The 11,738-nt window shown below is 36.5% G+C and overlaps 1 long non-coding RNA gene across 2 annotated transcripts; it reads right to left on the bottom strand.

Annotated features, from left to right (window-relative positions):
• Window positions 1-6,329: 6,329 nt before the first annotated feature.
• LOC146549758 (uncharacterized) lies at window positions 6,330-10,140 on the bottom strand. Of its 2 annotated transcripts, none has more exons than XR_014890487.1 (4): window positions 9,375-10,140; window positions 8,863-9,015; window positions 8,408-8,498; window positions 6,330-7,805 (listed from the first exon to the last, which is right to left on the bottom strand). It is a non-coding gene; the product is annotated as an uncharacterized LOC146549758 (long non-coding RNA). The 2 variants fall into 2 exon arrangements; XR_014890488.1 differs by having other exon boundaries at window positions 8,408-8,493.
• Window positions 10,141-11,738: the final 1,598 nt, after the last annotated feature.

Below are 11,738 nucleotides of genomic sequence, written 5' to 3'. Positions count from 1 at the left end.
TGCATGTAACAGTGAGAAACACACTGTCTTGGTGAAAGAAAGCGTTTTTGTACAACTTCATATAAATCGCTGTAACCTTTGATAGAAGACTCAGACAAACATGTTTATGGCTTTATCTTATAGAACTCAATATCCCCGTGCTGGGCAAACAGGTTTTGCAGCCGTTTGAGCTAAGATTTTAAAATTATTCACATAATGAAAACCTATACTTTGTTTCAGGCGAGTTTCCCATTCAAATGCATGTAACAGTGAGAAACGCATTGTCTTGGTGAAAGAAAGCGTTTTTGTACAACTTCATATAAATAGCTGTAACCTTTGATAGAAGACTCAGACAAACATGTTTATGGCTTTATCTTATAGAACTCAAGGTCCCAGTGCTGGGAAAACAGGTTTTGCAGCTGTTTGAGCTAAGATTTCCAAGTTATTCACATAATGAAAACCTATACTTTGTTTCGGTCGAGTTTCCCATTCAAATGCATGTAACAGTGAGAAACGCACTGTCTTGGCGAAAGAAAGCTTTTTTGTACAACTTCATATAAATAGCTGTAACTTTTGATAGAAGACTCAGACAAACTTGTTTATGGCTTTATCTTATAGAACTCAATATCCCCGTGCTGGGAAAACAGGTTTTGCAGCTGTTTGAGCTAAGATTTCCAAGTTATTCACATAATGAAAACCTATACTTTGTTTCGGTCGAGTTTCCCATTCAAATGCATGTAAGAGTGAGAAACGCACTGTCTTGGTGAAAGAAAGCTTTTTTGTACAACTTCATATAAATAGCTGTAACTTTTGATAGAAGACTCGGATACACATGTTTATGGCTTTATCTTATAGAACTCAATGTCCCCGTGCTAGGAAAACAGGTTTTGCAGCTGTTTGAGCTAAGATTTCCAAGTTATTCACATAATGAAAACCTATACTTTGTTTCGGTCGAGTTCCCCATTCAAATGCATGTAACAGTGAGAAACGCACTGTCTTGGCGAAAGAAAGCGTTTTTGTACAACTTCATATAAATAGCTGTAACTTTTGATAGAAGACTCGGATACACATGTTTATGGCTTTATCTTATAGAACTCAATGTCCCCGTGCTAGGAAAACAGGTTTTGCAGCTGTTTGAGCTAAGATTTCCAAGTTATTCACATAATGAAAACCTATACTTTGTTTCGGTCGAGTTCCCCATTCAAATGCATGTAACAGTGAGAAACACACTGTCTTGGTGAAAGAAAGCGTTTTTGTACAACTTCATATAAATAGCTGTAACTTTTGATAGAAGACTCAGACAAACATGTTTATGGCTTTATCTTATAGAACTCAAGGTCCCTGTGCTGGGAAAACAGGTTTTGCAGCTGTTTGAGCTAAGATTTCCAAGTTATTCACATAATGAAAACCTATACTTTGTTTCGGTCGAGTTCCCCATTCAAATGCATGTAACAGTGAGAAACACACTGTCTTGGTGAAAGAAAGCGTTTTTGTACAACTTCATATAAATAGCTGTAACTTTTGATAGAAGACTCAGACAAACATGTTTATGGCTTTATCTTATAGAACTCAAGGTCCCTGTGCTGGGAAAACAGGTTTTGCAGCTGTTTGAGCTAAGATTTCCAAGTTATTCACATAATGAAAACCTATACTTTGTTTCGGTCGAGTTCCCCATTCAAATGCATGTAAGAGTGAGAAACACACTGTCTTGGCGAAAGAAAGCTTTTTTGTACAACTTCATATAAATAGCTGTAACTTTTCATAGAAGACTCAGACAAACATGTTTATGGCTTTATCTTATAGAACTCAAGGTCCCCGTGCTAGGAAAACAGGTTTTGCAGCTGTTTGAGCTAAGATATCCAAGTTATTCACATAATGAAAACCTATACTTTGTTTCGGTCGAGTTTCCCATTCAAATGCATGTAAGAGTGAGAAACGCACTGTCTTGGCGAAAGAAAGCTTTTTTGTACAACTTCATATAAATAGCTGTAACTTTTGATAGAAGACTCAGACAAACTTGTTTATGGCTTTATCTTATAGAACTCAATATCCCCGTGCTGGGAAAACAGGTTTTGCAGCTGTTTGAGCTAAGATTTCCAAGTTATTCACATAATGAAAACCTATACTTTGTTTCGGTCGAGTTCCCCATTCAAATGCATGTAACAGTGAGAAACACACTGTCTTGGTGAAAGAAAGCGTTTTTGTACAACTTCATATAAATAGCTGTAACTTTTGATAGAAGACTCAGACAAACATGTTTATGGCTTTATCTTATAGAACTCAAGGTCCCTGTGCTGGGAAAACAGGTTTTGCAGCTGTTTGAGCTAAGATTTCCAAGTTATTCACATAATGAAAACCTATACTTTGTTTCGGTCGAGTTCCCCATTCAAATGCATGTAAGAGTGAGAAACGCACTGTCTTGGCGAAAGAAAGCTTTTTTGTACAACTTCATATAAATAGCTGTAACTTTTGATAGAAGACTCGGATACACATGTTTATGGCTTTATCTTATAGAACTCAATGTACCCGTGCTAGGAAAACAGGTTTTGCAGCTGTTTGAGCTAAGATTTCCAAGTTATTCACATAATGAAAACCTATACTTTGTTTCGGTCGAGTTCCCCATTCAAATGCATGTAACAGTGAGAAACGCACTGTCTTGGCGAAAGAAAGCGTTTTTGTACAACTTCATATAAATAGCTGTAACTTTTGATAGAAGACTCGGATACACATGTTTATGGCTTTATCTTATAGAACTCAATGTCCCCGTGCTAGGAAAACAGGTTTTGCAGCTGTTTGAGCTAAGATTTCCAAGTTATTCACATAATGAAAACCTATACTTTGTTTCGGTCGAGTTCCCCATTCAAATGCATGTAACAGTGAGAAACACACTGTCTTGGTGAAAGAAAGCGTTTTTGTACAACTTCATATAAATCGCTGTAACCTTTGATAGAAGACTCAGACAAACATGTTTATGGCTTTATCTTATAGAACTCAATATCCCCGTGCTGGGCAAACAGGTTTTGCAGCCGTTTGAGCTAAGATTTTAAAATTATTCACATAATGAAAACCTATACTTTGTTTCAGGCGAGTTTCCCATTCAAATGCATGTAACAGTGAGAAACGCATTGTCTTGGTGAAAGAAAGCGTTTTTGTACAACTTCATATAAATAGCTGTAACCTTTGATAGAAGACTCAGACAAACATGTTTATGGCTTTATCTTATAGAACTCAAGGTCCCAGTGCTGGGAAAACAGGTTTTGCAGCTGTTTGAGCTAAGATTTCCAAGTTATTCACATAATGAAAACCTATACTTTGTTTCGGTCGAGTTCCCCATTCAAATGCATGTAACAGTGAGAAACGCACTGTCTTGGCGAAAGAAAGCGTTTTTGTACAACTTCATATAAATAGCTGTAACTTTTGATAGAAGACTCAGACAAACATGTTTATGGCTTTATCTTATAGAACTCAATATCCCCGTGCTGGGCAAACAGAACAGGTTTTGCAGCTGTTTGAGCTAAGATTTTAAAATTATTCACATAATGAAAACCTATACTTTGTTTCAGGCGAGTTTCCCATTCAAATGCATGTAACAGTGAGAAACGCACTGTCTTGGCGAAAGAAAGCGTTTTTGTACAACTTCATATAAATAGCTGTAACTTTTGATAGAAGACTCAGACAAACATGTTTATGGCTTTATGTTATAGAACTCAATATCCCCGTGCTGGGCAAACAGAACAGGTTTTGCAGCTGTTTGAGCTAAGATTTTAAAATTATTCACATAATGAAAACCTATACTTTGTCTCAGGCGAGTTTCCCATTCAAATGCATGTAACAGTGAGAAACGCATTGTCTTGGCGAAATAAAGCGTTTTTGAACAACTTCATATAAATCGCTGTAACTTTTGATAGAAGACTCAGACAAACATGTTTATGGCTTTATCTTATAGAACTCAATATCCCCGTGCTGGGCAAACAGGTTTTGCAGCCGTTTGATCTAAGATTTTAAAATTATTCACATAATGAAAACCTATACTTTGTTTCAGGCGAGTTTCCCATTCAAATGCATGTAACAGTGAGAAACACACTGTCTTGGGGAAATAAAGCGTTTTTGTACAACTTCATATAAATCGCTGTAACCTTTGATAGAAGACTCAGACAAACATGTTTATGGCTTTATGTTATAGAACTCAAGGTCCCCGTGCTGGGCAAACAGGTTTTGCAGCCGTTTGAGCTAAGATTTTAAAATTATTCACATAATGAAAACCTATACTTTGTTTCGGTCGAGTTCCCCATTCAAATGCATGTAACAGTGAGAAACGCACTGTCTTGGCGAAAGAAAGCGTTTTTGAACAACTTCATATAAATCGCTGTAACTTTTGATAGAAGACTCAGACAAACATGTTTATGGCTTTATCTTATAGAACTCAATATCCCCGTGCTGGGCAAACAGGTTTTGCAGCCGTTTGAGCTAAGATTTTAAAATTATTCACATAATGAAAACCTATACTTTGTTTCAGGCGAGTTTCCCATTCAAATGCATGTAACAGTGAGAAACGCATTGTCTTGGTGAAAGAAAGCGTTTTTGTACAACTTCATATAAATCGCTGTAACCTTTGATAGAAGACTCAGACAAACATGTTTATGGCTTTATCTTATAGAACTCAATATCCCCGTGCTGGGCAAACAGGTTTTGCAGCCGTTTGAGCTAAGATTTTAAAATTATTCACATAATGAAAACCTATACTTTGTTTCAGGCGAGTTTCCCATTCAAATGCATGTAACAGTGAGAAACGCATTGTCTTGGTGAAAGAAAGCGTTTTTGTACAACTTCATATAAATCGCTGTAACCTTTGATAGAAGACTCAGACAAACATGTTTATGGCTTTATCTTATAGAACTCAAGGTCCCAGTGCTGGGAAAACAGGTTTTGCAGCTGTTTGAGCTAAGATTTCCAAGTTATTCACATAATGAAAACCTATACTTTGTTTCGGTCGAGTTCCCCATTCAAATGCATGTAACAGTGAGAAACGCACTGTCTTGGCGAAAGAAAGCGTTTTTGTACAACTTCATATAAATAGCTGTAACTTTTGATAGAAGACTCAGACAAACATGTTTATGGCTTTATCTTATAGAACTCAAGGTCCCCGTGCTGGGAAAACAGGTTTTGCAGCTGTTTGAGCTAAGATTTTAAAATTATTCACATAATGAAAACCTATACTTTGTTTCAGGCGAGTTTCCCATTCAAATGCATGTAACAGTGAGAAACACACTGTCTTGGGGAAATAAAGCGTTTTTGTACAACTTCATATAAATCGCTGTAACCTTTGATAGAAGACTCAGACAAACATGTTTATGGCTTTATCTTATAGAACTCAATATCCCCGTGCTGGGCAAACAGGTTTTGCAGCTGTTTGAGCTAAGATTTCCAAGTTATTCACATAATGAAAACCTATACTTTGTCTCAGGCGAGTTTCCCATTCAAATGCATGTAACAGTGAGAAACGCATTGTCTTGGCGAAATAAAGCGTTTTTGAACAACTTCATATAAATCGCTGTAACTTTTGATAGAAGACTCAGACAAACATGTTTATGGCTTTATCTTATAGAACTCAATATCCCCGTGCTGGGCAAACAGAACAGGTTTTGCAGCCGTTTGATCTAAGATTTTAAAATTATTCACATAATGAAAACCTATACTTTGTTTCAGGCGAGTTTCCCATTCAAATGCATGTAACAGTGAGAAACACACTGTCTTGGGGAAATAAAGCGTTTTTGTACAACTTCATATAAATCGCTGTAACCTTTGATAGAAGACTCAGACAAACATGTTTATGGCTTTATGTTATAGAACTCAAGGTCCCCGTGCTAGGAAAACAGGTTTTGCAGCTGTTTGAGCTAAGATATCCAAGTTATTCACATAATGAAAACCTATACTTTGATTCGGTCGAGTTTCCCATTCAAATGCATGTAAGAGTGAGAAACGCACTGTCTTGGCGAAAGAAAGCTTTTTTGTACAACTTCATATAAATAGCTGTAACTTTTGATAGAAGACTCAGACAAACTTGTTTATGGCTTTATCTTATAGAACTCAATATCCTCGTGCTGGGAAAACAGGTTTTGCAGCTGTTTGAGCTAAGATTTCCAAGTTATTCACATAATGAAAACCTATACTTTGTTTCGGTCGAGTTTCCCATTCAAATGCATGTAAGAGTGAGAAACGCACTGTCTTGGTGAAAGAAAGCTTTTTTGTACAACTTCATATAAATAGCTGTAACTTTTGATAGAAGACTCAGACAAACATGTTTATGGCTTTATCTTATACACTGAAAAAAATATGTTGTTGGATTTACTTAATTCAATGGTGGACATTTGTTGCACACAGATGTTTTGCTTTGGCAGCAACTTAAACAATTGAGTTAAATTAACACAATTTATTCATGTTCAATAAACCTGTGCAATTTGTGTTGATAAAATGTGACTTAAACATGTTTTGATGAAGTAATTTGAGCTCTTGGAATATTTTAATCCTTCACAATTTTCTCACGTTATCCCAACACGATTCAATAACTTTTACCCAATACTACTTGGTCACTTAAATACTACATGTTATCTTCAAATTACATTTTGCTATTATATTCTAGTATCAAATACACAATTTTCAAATGGAGGCCTTATAACAGATTGTATTGTTCTCTTCCAAGATGGTTGCTGGCATCCACCAGTAACCTTTCAAAACAACATGTCTAATTTCACTGCAGTAGGTAAAGAATTAAACTGACATTACTCCTCTACTGAATCTATATAAATCAACAGTTAAATAATGTCAGTTCTTCCGTGTTCTCTGGAATCAATCGCAGCAAAGAAATTAGACTGTTTCTTTTGAAAAATGTTGGGAAAGAACAATACAAAACATTCTATTTAAGGCCTCTGACATCAAGATTCAGTTAAACAACAATTATAACTAAACAATTTGAGGTAATGTTAGTTTCCATTAACATTAAATTAGGTTACTGAATTGGCAAACACCTTCCTATTAACACTACCCATTTTACCCCAATAACTAAAGAAATTAGCACTTGCAGGTCAAAAACTTTATTCAAGAGACGCAAAAATAACATTGATACAGTGACTGTCAAAAATTACGGCACTGATCATACTGTGACATCTTGGTTCAAAACAGCACACTCAGAAATATTCAACGTTCTTTACTTCAACTGAATGAAATTGAAAATACCATTTCACACGACCCATATGGGATATTTAGACTGTATAACTGTTCACGCTACATCTCTTCACTAGTAAAAGAAAGAAAAAATACAAAGAGAAATTTAAAAATGCTGCCAAACAGACAAACAGAACTTGTACAGAGCAAAAGGAAAAACAAACAACAACAAAAAACAGCTCGTCCTCATGGCAGTTGCAGAGTATATAAAAATGAACCCTGCGATCCGTTCCTGGAATTGAGCTTCAAAAATGCAGCAGAACAAGTGTGAGATTTAAATGTCTTCTCACCTAGAGCTGGTCACCTCACATGCATAACAGTGAGCTTCGTTGCAGGAGCAGTTTTGTCTTAGTTGTGAGCTTTTCTTGAGAGCTGAGTTGCATCCAACTCCATTACCACCCATTGAATCACCTCAAAAGTGTAGCAGAGTTGTGATGGGTAACTCATGTTGAAGGAATAAAAAAGGTCCAAACAGCATGGCTACTGCAAAGGTCACGTTATCCAGATCTTGAAGAACAACATCAGAAAAGTCATTGCCTGGCGCATCTCTGGAGACAGATGTTCATTGTGGTTTTCGCAATCTGTGCAGTGGCCTCAGTCAAGTCCTGGTTAAACACAAAACATTTCTTTAAGATTCCTTTTTAAACTCATCTCTTTTGAATCTACCAGTTCTAATGTTAGAGTAATTTAAACCAATGCAAGCAACATAGTAAATAGCTATAGCCAAAGAGTGGCCTGCCATGCTGCCATTCATGGTCTAACAGAGTTTCTAAGAGAGGGTGAAAAACATAATAATTTCAAATGCTTTACATTAGTTTTTGTTAGAAAGACACCGGCCCATCAGAAATCCAGGCTATGTCACTCAGAAGATGTTAGAATTTAGACTTTCAGCCCCACAATTTGGTTAGCTGTTGGTCAGTTGGTCTTTTTTTTTTTTTTCCAAACAAAAGCTAATGTAAATACTGGTGGGATTTTCCTTTGTTCATTAGAATGACAAATTTAAAGTTTTTTCACACTGATGTGACCCCTAATACAGGGGTGGGGGTGGGGCCTCAAGGGCCGGCGGCCGAGTTCACTACCAGGCTTCATGTGAACTTCAAATTATTAAAGAGGACTACTGGTCCTAACCAGTCCAATGAGGATCAAGTGGATAACTAAATGCATTTTTAAAGGTTGCAAATCCACAATCTACTCATAAAACACTCACCATGAACTCCTGCACCAAGATGTTGCAATTGTCTTTCACACAGATGCGGAGCACTTTGATGAGGGACTCCGAGCATTAATGTCATCCTTGACTATTATAACAAAGAAAACAGAGATTTGTGAACTTTTCAGTAGCACAGAAGAAAATGATCCCAGACAAAAACTCTTGACTTTTTAAACCAGTCAACATGCAACACCAGCATCTACAAAGCAATATCAAAAGTTCCTGTTTGACATCAACTTTATGGATATATAGTTTCCAGAACATTTATTTTTAAAAAAAGATAAATTTTTCTCAGTGGGCCAGTAAATGCATGACGAAAATTATGGCATCCTTTTAGTGGAATCATTACTCACAGGTAATAGTTGACTGTTTCAATGGATGTAGCATAAAATTTTTACTGACCTAATGCAATACATATACACTTTGTAGTTAAAGAATTTTAAAGTTCTTACTGTCATCATGGCAGCTACATCCTTTAGCTTTGTGCCCTGTTCCCCCGATCACTTTGCAAACACTTTCAGCAGACTGTCAGAGAGAAACTCAGCTCCGTCAGAAACCTTGACTGTAAAGGCATGGTTGGGATGCACTGGAATGCTGCATTTTATCTGAAATGACATAAAATTATTTTGAAATAACAGCAGGCACTGTGCTTGGTTAATCAGTAATGTTTTGTTGAATAAAAACTGTGTTTCCAGATCTTATGGGATTAAAAAAAATCCAAAGATGTTTGTTTCTGATTTGCAACCCAACAACCCACAAGTTACAACCTCATTTCAGTTCAAGTGTGCATTAATGCGAGTCCAGTAATCACCTTTCTGGCAATACATACAGGTATAAGTTAAACCTATGGCAGATTTTGGATTTCTCAGTTGTATTAATAGGGTGAGTATGCATGCACCTAATAATTATAAAAAAACCCATTATAATTAAGTTACAGAAACGAAAATAGAATATACTTTCTTACCATAACACCTTGAACCCACAATCCATCAGCTGACTCCTGGTGAAATGCAGAATAGAGGTCGTCTCTCAATGTGCAGCAAAAAAAACAAAAACAAAAACAAAAGGACAGCAGGTGAGGCCAGGAGGGGTAGGGATGTAAGCTAGCATAATGCCGCTGATGATATTAGCTAAAGCTGTTCAATGTCCAAAATCTCACTAACACCATGGTGCAGTAAATACACAATGTAACTGAAGAGTCAGTTGGCAAATCTATTCACACAGAAAACCAAATTATGTTATGAGTGCCTCGTAATTAGGTTTAATGTGATATTACGGCTCTTGTGCCAAAGACAAATTCAAATGAAAAAGCGCCAATTCTTTGACAACAGATAAAACAGCAAATAAGCTAACGGCTCTTTTTTAGCATGTTACATGGCGACACTCTAGACGTTTAACTACATTTGGCTGAAATATGGTAAATATTAATTCAAAAAATCAAGACATACCAAAAACGTAGAGTTGGCTGCTCGACTTGACTGAGATGGATGCCTTTTTTAAACCACGATCCAAAGCCCGCGAGATGAAATCACGCGTGGTTTCACGAGATTTAACGTTGCTATCTTATTGACTTACTTCACCTGAACATGATATGAACAATTTAATACACCCTTTCTGCATATCATGTAGTTTTTACACTATATAGTTACATTTAACTTTAAAACATGAGGCAATTGTGTTAAATACATGCAAGATGCTTACATAAATCCAAGAGATGGCCAGTCCCTTTTTTTCAGTGTAGAACTCAAGGTCCCCGTGCTGGGAAAACAGGTTTTGCAGCTGTTTGAGCTAAGATTTCCAAGTTATTCACATAATGAAAACCTATACTTTGTTTCGGTCGAGTTCCCCATTCAAATGCATGTAAGAGTGAGAAACGCACTGTCTTGGCGAAAGAAAGCGTTTTTGTACAACTTCATATAAATAGCTGTAACTTTTGATAGAAGACTCGGATACACATGTTTATGGCTTTATCTTATAGAACTCAATGTCCCCGTGCTAGGAAAACAGGTTTTGCAGCCATTTGAGCTAAGATTTCCAAGTTATTCACATAATGAAAACCTATACTTTGTTTCGGTCGAGTTTCCCATTCAAATGCATGTAACAGTGAGAAACGCATTGTCTTGGCGAAAGAAAGCGTTTTTGTACAACTTCATATAAATAGCTGTAACTTTTGATAGAAGACTCGGATACACATGTTTATGGCTTTATCTTATAGAACTCAAGGTCCCCGTGCTGGGAAAATAGGTTTTGCAGCTGTTTGAGCTAAGATTTCCAAGTTATTCACATAATGAAAACCTATACTTTGTTTCGGTCGAGTTTCCCATTCAAATGCATGTAAGAGTGAGAAACGCACTGTCTTGGCGAAAGAAAGCTTTTTTGTACAACTTCATATAAATAGCTGTAACTTTTGATAGAAGACTCAGACAAACTTGTTTATGGCTTTATCTTATAGAACTCAAGGTCCCTGTGCTGGGAAAACAGGTTTTGCAGCTGTTTGATGTAAGATTTCCAAGTTATTCACATAATGAAAACCTATACTTTGTTTCGGTCGAGTTCCCCATTCAAATGCATGTAACAGTGAGAAACGCACTGTCTTGGCGAAAGAAAGCGTTTTTGTACAACTTCATATAAATAGCTGTAACTTTTGATAGAAGACTCAGACAAACTTGTTTATGGCTTTATCTTATAGAACTCAATGTCCCCGTGCTAGGAAAACAGGTTTTGCAGCTGTTTGAGCTAAGATTTCCAAGTTATTCACATAATGAAAACCTATACTTTGTTTCGGTCGAGTTTCCCATTCAAATGCATGTAAGAGTGAGAAACGCACTGTCTTGGTGAAAGAAAGCTTTTTTGTACAACTTCATATAAATAGCTGTAACTTTTGATAGAAGACTCAGACAAACATGTTTATGGCTTTATCTTATAGAACTCAAGGTCCCAGTGCTGGGAAAACAGGTTTTGCAGCTGTTTGAGCTAAGATTTCCAAGTTATTCACATAATGAAAACCTATACTTTGTTTCGGTCGAGTTCCCCATTCAAATGCATGTAACAGTGAGAAACGCACTGTCTTGGCGAAAGAAAGCGTTTTTGTACAACTTCATATAAATAGCTGTAACTTTTGATAGAAGACTCAGACAAACTTGTTTATGGCTTTATCTTATAGAACTCAATGTCCCCGTGCTAGGAAAACAGGTTTTGCAGCTGTTTGAGCTAAGATTTCCAAGTTATTCACATAATGAAAACCTATACTTTGTTTCGGTCGAGTTTCCCATTCAAATGCATGTAAGAGTGAGAAACGCACTGTCTTGGTGAAAGAAAGCTTTTTTGT

Source organism: Mchenga conophoros, linkage group LG22 (genome assembly GCF_057382185.1).
Source record: "Mchenga conophoros isolate Kocher_MC1m ecotype Shallow Benthic linkage group LG22, M_conophoros_male_GT1.1, whole genome shotgun sequence".
NCBI classification, from domain to species: domain Eukaryota; kingdom Metazoa; phylum Chordata; class Actinopteri; order Cichliformes; family Cichlidae; genus Mchenga; species Mchenga conophoros.
This window is presented reverse-complemented; position numbering and strand designations above follow the sequence as displayed.